Raw genomic sequence first — 10,998 nt, 5'->3', positions numbered from 1 at the left:
TACAATGGCTTTGTGATGGGGATAGCTTTCTGATCCTAGGCATCATGAGGCTGGAGCCATGAAACGGCCACTGTTGGAAGGAATCTCCCAGTTTAGAATTACTCCCTTGTATGGTTAGGGATTAGAATAATGGCAGATGGGAAGCAGGAAGGAAAATCTTGCCCTAAGATGATGATTCGTTTTCCCTTGGCTGACAAATCCTACAACTTCAGTCCAAATGGATGTGTCGGGGAAGGGGGGGTGCTTGTCATTTCTAGGTCCCCAGTTCAAATCCAGCCCAAGTTGACAGGGACTAAGAGTCACTGGCACCTGAAAGCAGCTGTGTCCAATCTAAAAAGCATCTGCTGGCTCTCAGTCCAGCTAGTTTCTAGCATGCAGATTTACAGATTGTTTTTTTTTAAAAATCCACCATCCTGATTGGCAGCATTGCTTGCAGCCTGAGCATGAAGGCCAAAGAATGACCACAGCCATGCCCTGCCCTCTCATCGCTAGGAGACGGCTTGGCGGGCAGTGTGGGAAAAGGTTGTCCTGCCTGTACCCTGGTGATCCTGCTTTCTGGAGAGCCAGAGTACATCTGTCTCCAAACCCAGAAGGAGAATGGTGTGGCGATTGAAGTGATCTAGCCCCAGTTTAAAAACCAAAAGACTGGGGAATAAAAGAGGCTCAAGTGAATTCCTAAGCGATAGCTAAATACGCAAGGGGACATGGTTACAGCTTCGTGCAGAAGGAGCAAGGCAGCAGCATAAGACACGCAGGCAGATCTGTTTAAAATCAGCTTGCTCAGTAACTCTCACCTCCAGCTGCAGTACCTTATCCGGAACCCCAGGAATCTTTGCAGCACATGTTCGGAGTAACGCCTCGCAGCATGTGTCTGAAAGGTCGCCTTTGCTTTGTTGTTAATGCATCCACTCCCTGTAAACAATCGCAGCTCTCTTCCAAAGAGCGAGCTTGTGCTGTTTAAGAGGCTAAATGCAAAGCTTCAGAATATGGGCTCCCAGCCTTGAAACACGTTGCCTTTGCTGCATTGAAAGTGTAGTGTTTCTGAAATGCTTCCGGACCCCTGAACGTCAACAGTTTTAAAAGAAACCCACGCTCCTGTGACCTTAGCTCCCGGCCACTTTAAAAGAGCCTTGAGTTAGGCTCTTCCTTTCTCTTTGATCACGTCTTTAACAAGCAGGCAAACTATATTGGCGCGTTTCTTTGCAGCTAAGCAGCAGTTGATAATGTGCGTCGCAGTGAACTGTTTGCATTTGAAAAGATTTTCTGTTTTTTCCATAGTCAGACATATATGCACTTGGAAATTGTATTTTTTTTTAAATTTTTCTTGTTGTCCCAACGTTGAAGGGGGAAATTGACTTTATTGGTCATTGAGTCCAGAAATGGCTTGCTGGATCAATAGATATATGCCTGCATGTAGAGAGGCTTGTTTGCATCTTTGGTGCGGGCATCTACTCACACCAATGCTCCCTGCTAAAATCAAGGAGACACAAGTAATCAGTCCGTTCAGGCAATAATGGAGAGAATGTGATAGTGTGAGGGGCTACCAGAGTTTTATTTCCATGTATGTAGGGGAACTTAAGTAGAGCATCCCGTACTGATGACCATAAACTTTCCCTTTGTGGTAAACAAGCCTCCATGCATCCCCCGGATGGGAATTAAAAAGTACTTGAGACACAATTCACCTGCCATCTCTTATTTTAATATATTTACAGTCCATTCAACCCTGATCAGCTAAGCAAAGCTTCTCTCCTCCCTCAGCACCACCTGTCTAAACACAAAGTATCAGACTGGTTACAACCATCTGGAACACCTGCCATCATTGAAAAAAAAATCTCCATTGCACCCGCCAGGGTCACATTCAATTTATGCCAATTATGGTGTTTAGGTTTTGTCCTTCTGATTCTGTCTGCTGTTTTCCCCTTTTAAGGAAGTTTCTATGGAAACAAACTGTCTCATTGACATGGGTGGAGCTTATTCATAGATTTTATAGCTTCATAGATTTCAAGGCCAGAAGGGCCCATTACGATCATCTAGTCTGACCTCCTGTATAACAGAGACCATTAAATCCCACCCAGTAATTTCTACATCAAGCTCAATGACTGGTGATTGAAGTAGAATCTCTCTTTTAGAAAGACATCAAACCTTGATTTAAGGACTCCGGGTGACAAAGAATCCACTACATACCTTAGAAGGCTGTTTCAATGGTTAATTACCCTCACTTCTAAAAACGTGCATCTTATTTCCTGTTCGAATTTGTCCAGCTTCAACTTCCAGCCATTGACTCCTGCTAATGCCTTTGTCTGATAGAGTAGAGAGCCTTCTGCTAGCTCTGTCTGGGTTCTTAGAAGGGGAAAGATGGTGTAATGGTTAAAGCTCTGGGTGGAACATCAATAATTCTGGGATAACACTGGCTCCAGACATACTAAGTTCTCCTTTTACCCATTTTCCAACTATGTTCTGTGCACATTCAGGATTTTTGTATTCTTTCTAATTGCACGGGATCACTGTGCTTTCGTTATTAAATATATTTGTATGACAATAGCACCCACTAGCCTCATTCAGGATCACACCCCACTGGGCTAGGGCGCCATACCAACCATATACGAAGATGCATTTTCTTCCCCTGGAGAGCACACAGACTAGGCTGTCCAATTCTGTCTTATTTCAGGATATAATCTGGCCCATTCATGCTCTATAGTTTGTTCCTTTTTTTGAATTTGCTCAAAAGGGGTATTTGCAATATTTAGTCATGTTGTAAAATTCAGTGTATAATTTAGATGTCTTTGTCAATAAATAAAAATTTAGTAGAAACAAGAAGTCAGTGTTTTGAGGTTATATTTTGTTTTCAGCTAAAGTTTTGGGATTGTGTTGGGTCTTTATTTTTCAGACCATCCAAAAGGAAGACTTCACTTTTAAAGGATCCTATTATCTACAGAATACCTTCAGCATTTCAGCTCTGCCTCTTCTCATCAAAGAATTAGACATTAGGGATTAGTAAAATGCCTCACAGTTTTAGAAACAAGGTGTCTTTTCCCCCTGAAAAATGGCGCTTTATCCAAAACCAACATATTTTGCAAAAAAACCCTGGCAGTGGACTTCACTGGGTTGCTGTTTGGGGGAGGGGGGCTTGTGTGCCAAAGATGCACTTTAAAAAAAAAAGCTTGATGTTTTTATTGAAAATATAAAAAAGAACACTTTCACCAACAGTTTGGATAACGTTTGATCAAAATGATTAAAAAGCAAAGTTTTGTGTGTGTGGAAAACCAGAAAACGGTTGGGTTTCGAACACTTTGAAATGAAGCCAAGTTTGACATTTTTGGCAAAACTACTGGATTTTACCTCTTCCTACAACACTACCCCAGGCAAACAAGAGAGATCAGCAACTGGAGCTTTCTAAAACACTGAGAGTATGTTCCCGCTACGCTCAGGATAGCTAGCAGACGGGCAAGCCCTTGGAAAAAAATGTGATAGATGGTCACACCGGGTTTTTTAAATTTTTTTTTGACTGATCCTTGATATTTTTAGAGCAAACTAGGAAATACTTTCACATCTTGTTTGCCTAATGGATTGGATGTGAAAAATATTTCTGTGGCAAGTGAACACCCCAGGAGTTGTCTGAGCTGTCACAATGTTATATATTGTTCCCTCCCCCACCCCCAATTCTCTGCATTTCCCCTCTCCTGTTTCTATTTACAGTCGGCCTTGATGTAATTTACGACAGGTCTGCGTGCGACCTTGCATGTGTCTGGTATAGCGAACCACAGCTACCCTACATGCAGAAGCCTTGCTGTGACAGCTACATGATGAATGTAGTGCTCTAAAAGGACTTGAATGTATTGGAGGGGAAAAATAAAAATCAACCCAACAACCCATCGGCTGAAGGAGAAATAATAGCACGTTTTCCATTGCTGTTTAGCCAACACGTCTCTTGTTTACACCAGGCCTCTATCCTTGACTAAAACCTTTAGCAGAATGTGGGAGTCTTTTGGGACTGGCGTGCTGGAGATCTCACTCTCCCGGCTACATCCCCAACGCCGCTAAGCAGACACCCTGCTAGCGCAGCTCATCTACGGCTTGCGGCAAGCTACCCAGCCAGAATGTTTGTCTGTAACAAGCATCCAGGCTGCTTTCAAATAGGTCCCAGCAGCTTTGCCCACTGAGCTGCTGCGCTGCTACGCCAACCAAGTAATTGCAATTAAGGTTTTGGTTTGTTTTTTTTTTGTATGTGGAATTGGGCTCATGTTGGAGTCTTGTGATTGGCTCGCAGCTAAATCGCAGTTTAGGGCTCAGTTGGCTGCATTTAGGGTTGTTGTGGGTTTTTTTTTGTTGCAATCTGTTTGCTTATTTCCCTTTCCAGCGCTGATAGGAAACTCAACTCCGGTAAAATCTGCAGTCAAAGTGCACTAGGGTGACCAGACAGCAAGTGTGAAAAATCGGGACGGGGGTGGGGGGGTAATAGGAGCCTATATAAAGACCCAAAAATCGGGACTGTCCCTATAAAATCAGGACATCTGGTCACCCTAGCGTGCACTGAAGCAGGAGTGTGGCTTTAAAGGATGTCTGTGCTCAGAACATGTGTGTGTGTGTGCGCGTGTGCTCAGAACAGTGTAAGTGTGTGTGTGTGCTCAGAACAGAGTGTGCTCAGAACTGTGTGTGTGCGCGTGTGCTCAGAACAGTGTGTGTGTGTGCGCGTGTGCTCAGAACAGTGTAAGTGTGTGTGTGCTCAGAACAGAGTGTGCTCAGAACTGTGTGTGTGCGCTCAGAACAGTGTAAGTGTGTGTGTGTGTGCACACGTGTGTTCAGAACAGTGTAAATGTGTGTGCTCAGAAAAGTGTAATTGTGTGTGTGCACGTGCTCAGAACTCTGTGTGTGCGCGTGCTCAGAACTGTGTGTGTGTGTGTGTGTGTGTGTGTACACATACCCACACATGCATATTTCACATTTAACGTGGTGGTAGAGATGTCTGTCCCTGATCACCATCATGAAAGGAAATCTGAACCTACAGAGGACTCGCCGGTACTAGATCTTCTCTTTGTAAAGGACCATGACAGACAGACACTACAGCCATGCACAGAGTATAAAAGGATAGCGAGATGTGGCTCTGTATAAATACTCCGAAAAGAAAGGAAAATTGTCAAGTAACTTAGGGCCAAAATCTGATGTATATTAGAAACTGTCAGGGAACAAACTACAACTAACTCATCCAGGGGAGAGATTTTTAAAGAGATGTTATCCTCATGGGCTGACCTTACGATATTTTTTATTGTGCTACTGCCAGCCAGCAGAGGGAGCACAACCTGAACCCTCCTACAACTGAGTGGAAATTGACGGCCTTCAATGGTGCTCTTGTCAACAAAGAAAAGCCGTTTTAGCTTGTGCTCCAGAGGAGCGTTCTTAACCAGGGGGCGAAAAAACGGTGGTTTCAGAGTCCGGCAGCTGGCCTGCTCACTAACACAGCCCACAAGGAATATGTCACCCCAATTTGTCTGTCTCTATGCTGGCTCCCCAGTGAACAGAGGCCTGCCCAAGATGGCGGTCCTTTGGTTTTGGCCCCAACTATCTGAGAAATCACCTCCGCGGCGAAGAGATCACATGATAGCTTCGCTCTGCTGGAACAATCAAGCAGTTGGTAAATACGGGAGGACTTACGTTGGCGAATACGGGCCGACCGTCCGTCTTGTGTTCACAACTACGTGCAAACCCATTTCTTAGACTCATCTATCTCCAGGTTTTCTACCACTGTGCATCACCACAGCAGCTGGGTGCCTTCCATGTAAAATCAATAGCAAAGGCCCTAGTGGATTTTCATGGGGTCTCCGGTACATCTCCCTTTTTGGGGGTCAAATCTCTGCTTGGGGTACAGTTTTTTGGAGGGAGGAGGGTGACAGAGGCTGGGAGTAGAAGGGGGCACATGAGCTTTCCTGCAAGAACCCCAATGCATCAGCATTCTCATACTTTAATAACTTTAAGCTTATTCTAGGCTGACCAGACCGCAAGTGTGAAAAATCAGGACAGGGGTTGGGGGGTAAGAGGAGCCTATATAAGAAAAAGCCCCAAATATCGGGACTGTCCCTATAAAATCGGGACATCTGGTCACCCTAGCTTATTCCTTCCAACAGGACTGGAAGACAGAGATTCGTACGTTTCCTTCAGTACCATGGTGATGGGCCACCTTATGAAAACCTAGACAGATTTCAGGCTTTTGACAGTCTCCCAAACAAGAGCGTTATACAAACAATCCTGGAACACATGAATGCTCCTTTAACGGTAGCTATTTGTAGCCCCAGGCTCCGCCCCACTGGCCCTCGTTTACAAATGCTTGGGGATCCTTTCACGCTTAAGTTGCGAAACATTATTGGGGAATATATTTGGGCAGAACAGACTACACAGGTGTCAAAAGTTCTACTTGTCGTTCCCTGGCAAAGCCTTGTGCACATGCCAACGTTTCAGGAGAAAAACCACATATGCCTTCGTCTGCTCCACTGAAATCCTCTGGGCTGCAGGAACAGAGGCTTTAGAAGGAGAGAGATTTTGCTGTAAGATCAGGCGCGTGGTGGTTGAGTGAGCGTAGCCATGTCCCCCTCTAGTGGCCAGCTAAAGGCCTGCTACTTCATTGACGAGTTACTTGTTTAGCTCGAATGGCTGGACCAACTCCCATTGTGGGAAAACTCTCGCTGGCTTTAATGAGAGTTGGTTCACATGGTCAGTCCTGAAGGCCCAGGTCTCTGCTGATGAGCCATCGTGAACCATCCCGGAGACAAGCAGCGAGTGGAGAAGCAACGTCCCCCCCATCGCCACCAAGAGGCAGCAGCTCCCCTCTCCTCCCGCGACTGCCCCATACATCATGTAGTTAGGTTACAAAGGCGACACAAGTGGGGGAGATGGCAGCTAAGTAACAGTGCTGCCGTGAAAACCAGTCCCTCCCTTCAACAGGTGCTGCCCCAAGCGGGTTTCAGCTCTGTCTCTACAATGGGGCTCTACAAAGCAGGGCTTCTCCTGGCTAATGCACTAGTCCAAGGCAGCTGTCTCCCTCCCAGCTCCCTCCTAACCCCCCAGATTTTATGTTATATTCTCAAGCACCTCCCCCCAGCACCTGTGAGGCCAGAGACAGCTCAGTGATATCCTAGGGCTCGGAGACTGAGGGGATTAGGCCGATCTGAGGGCTGGGAGGGGGGCGGGGGGATGAGGACTAGAGGGCCCCACAGGGCTTCTGCTGTTCATTTCATTCACTTTAAAGTAAATTTACTGCTGATGGGCGAGTGCCCGGCTGGCAGCCCTGAGCCCACAGTCTGCGCCTGGGAGCACTGGGCCAAAGGCCCCGAGCCTGCAGCCCAGGGCCAGCGTGAAGACAGCCCCTCCTCATGGCAGACACATTGGGTTCAATCCCCAGTGTCAGCCAAGGTAGCAGCTATTGCACCTACAAAAGGGGAGACGCTGGCCCCGCTTGGCTGAGTCTCCTCCCCAGCGGCTGGAGCAGGGAGCCCCAGAAAGGCTGTTTCTTCAGGCTTGAGACCTGCAAGCTGAACACTGCTGCTGGCATATGCTTTGCCCTCCCTGTCCCTGACCACTGCCCGCCCCCCACCCCTCTGTGTGCTCTTCCTACTGCTGCGCTGCCCTGCCCTGGCCTGGCCACCCGGCCGGCCATTCGCCTGGTTGTACGCCGGCCAGGCCTGGTGTTCAGGGGTTGTCCCCTGACCGGTCCAGATATAAAACTGGTTGTGGGTTCGTACCGAGCCTGGGACGGAAGCCGCGGCTATTCCGAAGAGGGTGCCGCTCCACGCCTGCCGGCACACCCTTGCGCCGTGTGGGCAGGGTCACACCAGCAGAGGGGCGGGGTCACACCATTCTCGGCAGTAGCAGAACGTCCAGTGTTCTGGGGATGTGCCTGTCGCCACCCTACCGACCACAGCACTGGGCCCCATCTCATGCCCCCTGGCATCTCATCATGCCCCGCCCAATGATCTAGTCCACCCACCTGTATATCGCAGGCCACCAGCACCACCCAGCCCCTGCACACCAGACCCAGCAACCAAAAGCAGACTAAGTACTGCAGCCCTAAGCTATGACATGCCACAGGCCGAGAATAGGAGGGCCTGAGGGGCACCAGAGTCTGAGATCCCCACAATGGCAGGGAAACAATTATGTGAGATACACCTAGATAATCCTGCAAGTGATCTGCACCCACAGGCTGCAGAGGAAGGCAACCCCTGTCCCCTTCCCCCCAGCCCTGCGATCCCCGCCAGTCTGACCCGGGGGGAAACTCACACACGGAGTTGTGTTCGACCCTGAGCATGTGAGCAAGAACCAGCCAGCTCTAAGCACCTGAGAGAGGGAATGCTCAGTGCCACCTCAGGTCCCTGGCCCCGACCTGCTTCCATCTCCAGCCACGGCCATCCCTGATGCTTCAGAGGAAGGAGACCAAAAACCAACCCGGAATACATTGGAGGAGATTTCTTCCTGACCCCTGCAGGCCATTGGCTGAAACCCTGAAGCATGAGCGTTAGGAATAAAAGACGTACACCAAAAGTGAGTCCCAGGACTGCTGAGCCATGCCCCACAATTCCCCTGCACAAGCAACCCTGTCATACAGTCACACTCATTGATTTGTCCTGCTCTCTCTCAACACTAAATACATTGTTTGCCCCCACGACAGCTGCTGGGAGGCTGTGCAAGAACCTCCGATTCCCCATGTGAATTTGCTCCTGGGCCAGCATTGTCCTTCAGCAGCTCTCCCCATCTCGGGGCAACCACCTGAAAATTGATGACCCATTGGCCTGGACTCTTGTTCCACGTGGAATTTCCACTTGCTCGCTCCCTCCCTTGCTGGCTTGTGATCGTCCATGAATCACGTGGGCGCCTTCCTATGGGGAGCGGAGCTGGCGTTGCTTGAGGAAGCAAAGTAGAGCAGATCCTTAGTTCTGAAACAAGGACCCCCTACCCCCAGGCAGGTGCCCAGGGATCACTTTGGAGCCTCCGGGGGGAGGGGGGCTGCAGGGAAGCTGAGTTTGCTTGTTGGTTAAACACCACCTCCGCCAGGCACCTGATTTATTGCTAAGCCCCAGGTGCTTGGTGCACTGTCCATCACTCTTCCACTCCGTACACCTTCAGCACCCCTGTGAGGCAAGTCTTGGACCCAATCCCTGGCCACATGGGTCACTGCTGCCTGCCACAGGCACACAGACCCTCCCACTCCAGAATGCCCTTGAGCTAAGGGGGAGTCTCCACTAGCTGTTAGCAGTAGAGGGGCTAGGACACACAGCCAAACAGCTCCAACTGCACCTAGGAGAGGGCCAAGTCATTTAAGGTCCAGGTCCTGCCTCCCTTCCCTCATCTCAAGCAGCACTGCGCTTGGCGAGGAACCCCACCGATAGAGACACCTTGCTGCGGGTGCTATTTTCCATAGAGGTAAAGCTGCTCAGCAGCAGAGGCAGGACCGGAACCCATGTCTCCCGCAGCCCAGCCTGGTGCTTTAACACCCTCTTTCCCATACACCAGTCCCCTTCCGCGTTGGTTTTTAGGATGAGCTTGGCCTTTGTCTACGGTGCCAGAAGAGACCCGCCCCGGCCTGAGCAGCCACCTGCTGGCTCCTAATTTGCGCCAGCTAACGGACTCTCAGCAGGGGCAGGGCCGGGGTCGGTCTCCAGCTTCGGAGCCGGCGCCGAGCTGAAGCAGCCTCGGAGCCCAGCGAAAGCTGCTGACTCAGGAGCAATCAGCGACGCACAGCTGTCCGCGGGGCGGCTGCTCTCCACACTTTTGCCTATGAATGTCAGGATAAACTCCCTTTCCCCAGCAGGCCCCCTCCCGCTCACTCCTAATGAACATACGGCCCAACAGCTGTACGCGGCTATGCATATGCATGGTGCTCTCTCTATTTATACCCCTCTCCATCCATACTGGAGATCACAGCTGTCGCTTTTCTTCCTGCCGACGCTCGCGCTCTTTGGAGTCTGACTTGACCTATTTTGCAGGCAGAAGTTTTTGTGTGATGATGATTTACCCAGTTGGGGCTTTTGATTGCGGCTGAAACATCTTGATTGAAGGCAAACAATGGCAGCTTCTCCAGCGAGCGGCGCCGCGCTCTGCTGACTCCACACGCCTGGGCTGGGCCAGCTGAGTGGGGCAGGGCCCCCGGGCTCTGCCACTGGAGCAAACGAGGGCGGGCAGTGCCCTGGGGAGATGCACCTTACCACCAGCTGCTGAGGGGGTTGCGATCCGCTGAGAAATGCAGGCAGCCTGGCACCTGCCTGCTTGTTGCAAGGAGCTAGACGCTGTGCAAAGAACACGCTAGAGGCTTTGCAATTATCGTGGTCTGTAGCCTCCCCCGTCCTAACCAGTGTCTTTCATTTTCCCCTTCCAGATACGGCCCAAGCTCTGTATATCGTTAGTCTGTTATTGGAGGGCGGCCATGGCTAAGGCCCAGGCTGGGCACAGCGCTGACCTGTTATTGGAGGGCGGCCCCAGGTTAGGCCCATTTTACAGCCTGGGACAGTGAGAGACAGAGCCAAAGCAACTTGCCCAAGGTCAGACACGGAACCCAGGTCACCTGACGCCAGTCTGGACATTAACCGCACGCCCTGCCCGTCTCTCCTTGGGAGAAGGGCTTTGGGGCAATGGATCAGCCCCCTGGTGTGCTGGCTTTCAATGTGTGACCCAAAGGTCTATGGGCATCCAGAGCCCCTTGATGGTCCCTGGGACACCCATGAGAAAGCCCCGGCTGGCATCTGTCAGGGGCCCAAGGCGCAGGGCTGGGTGGAACAGTGTCCCACTGCAGAGGTCAGTTGTGACCACAGAAGCAGCAAACCGGGGAGGCCCGGATGCTCAGAGCTACCAGGGAAGGGACCCCTCCGATGGCTGTTGTCCCCCAAGCAGCCACCGTGACAGTCCCTGTCCCTTGCTGGCTTCTCCTCGAACAAGCCCCCTTTAAATCTAGTCACAGCAAAACGGCTCTAATATCGCCACAGCGTCAGTATCTGCCGACCGCGTCGTGCCGTAGCCTCA

The 10,998-nt window shown here is 50.3% G+C and overlaps 1 protein-coding gene across 1 annotated transcript in view; it reads right to left on the bottom strand.

Moving 5' to 3' along the window:
• Positions 1–10,998, bottom strand: part of SFXN2 (sideroflexin 2) — a 104,158-nt gene that overhangs the window by 57,424 nt on the left and 35,736 nt on the right. The gene's annotated exons all lie outside the window — the stretch shown is intronic.

This window comes from Mauremys reevesii, linkage group 7 (genome assembly GCF_016161935.1).
Source record: "Mauremys reevesii isolate NIE-2019 linkage group 7, ASM1616193v1, whole genome shotgun sequence".
Lineage (NCBI taxonomy): Eukaryota > Metazoa > Chordata > Testudines > Geoemydidae > Mauremys > Mauremys reevesii.
Note: the sequence above shows the minus strand (reverse complement) of the source record. Positions and strands in the feature narration are given on the sequence as shown.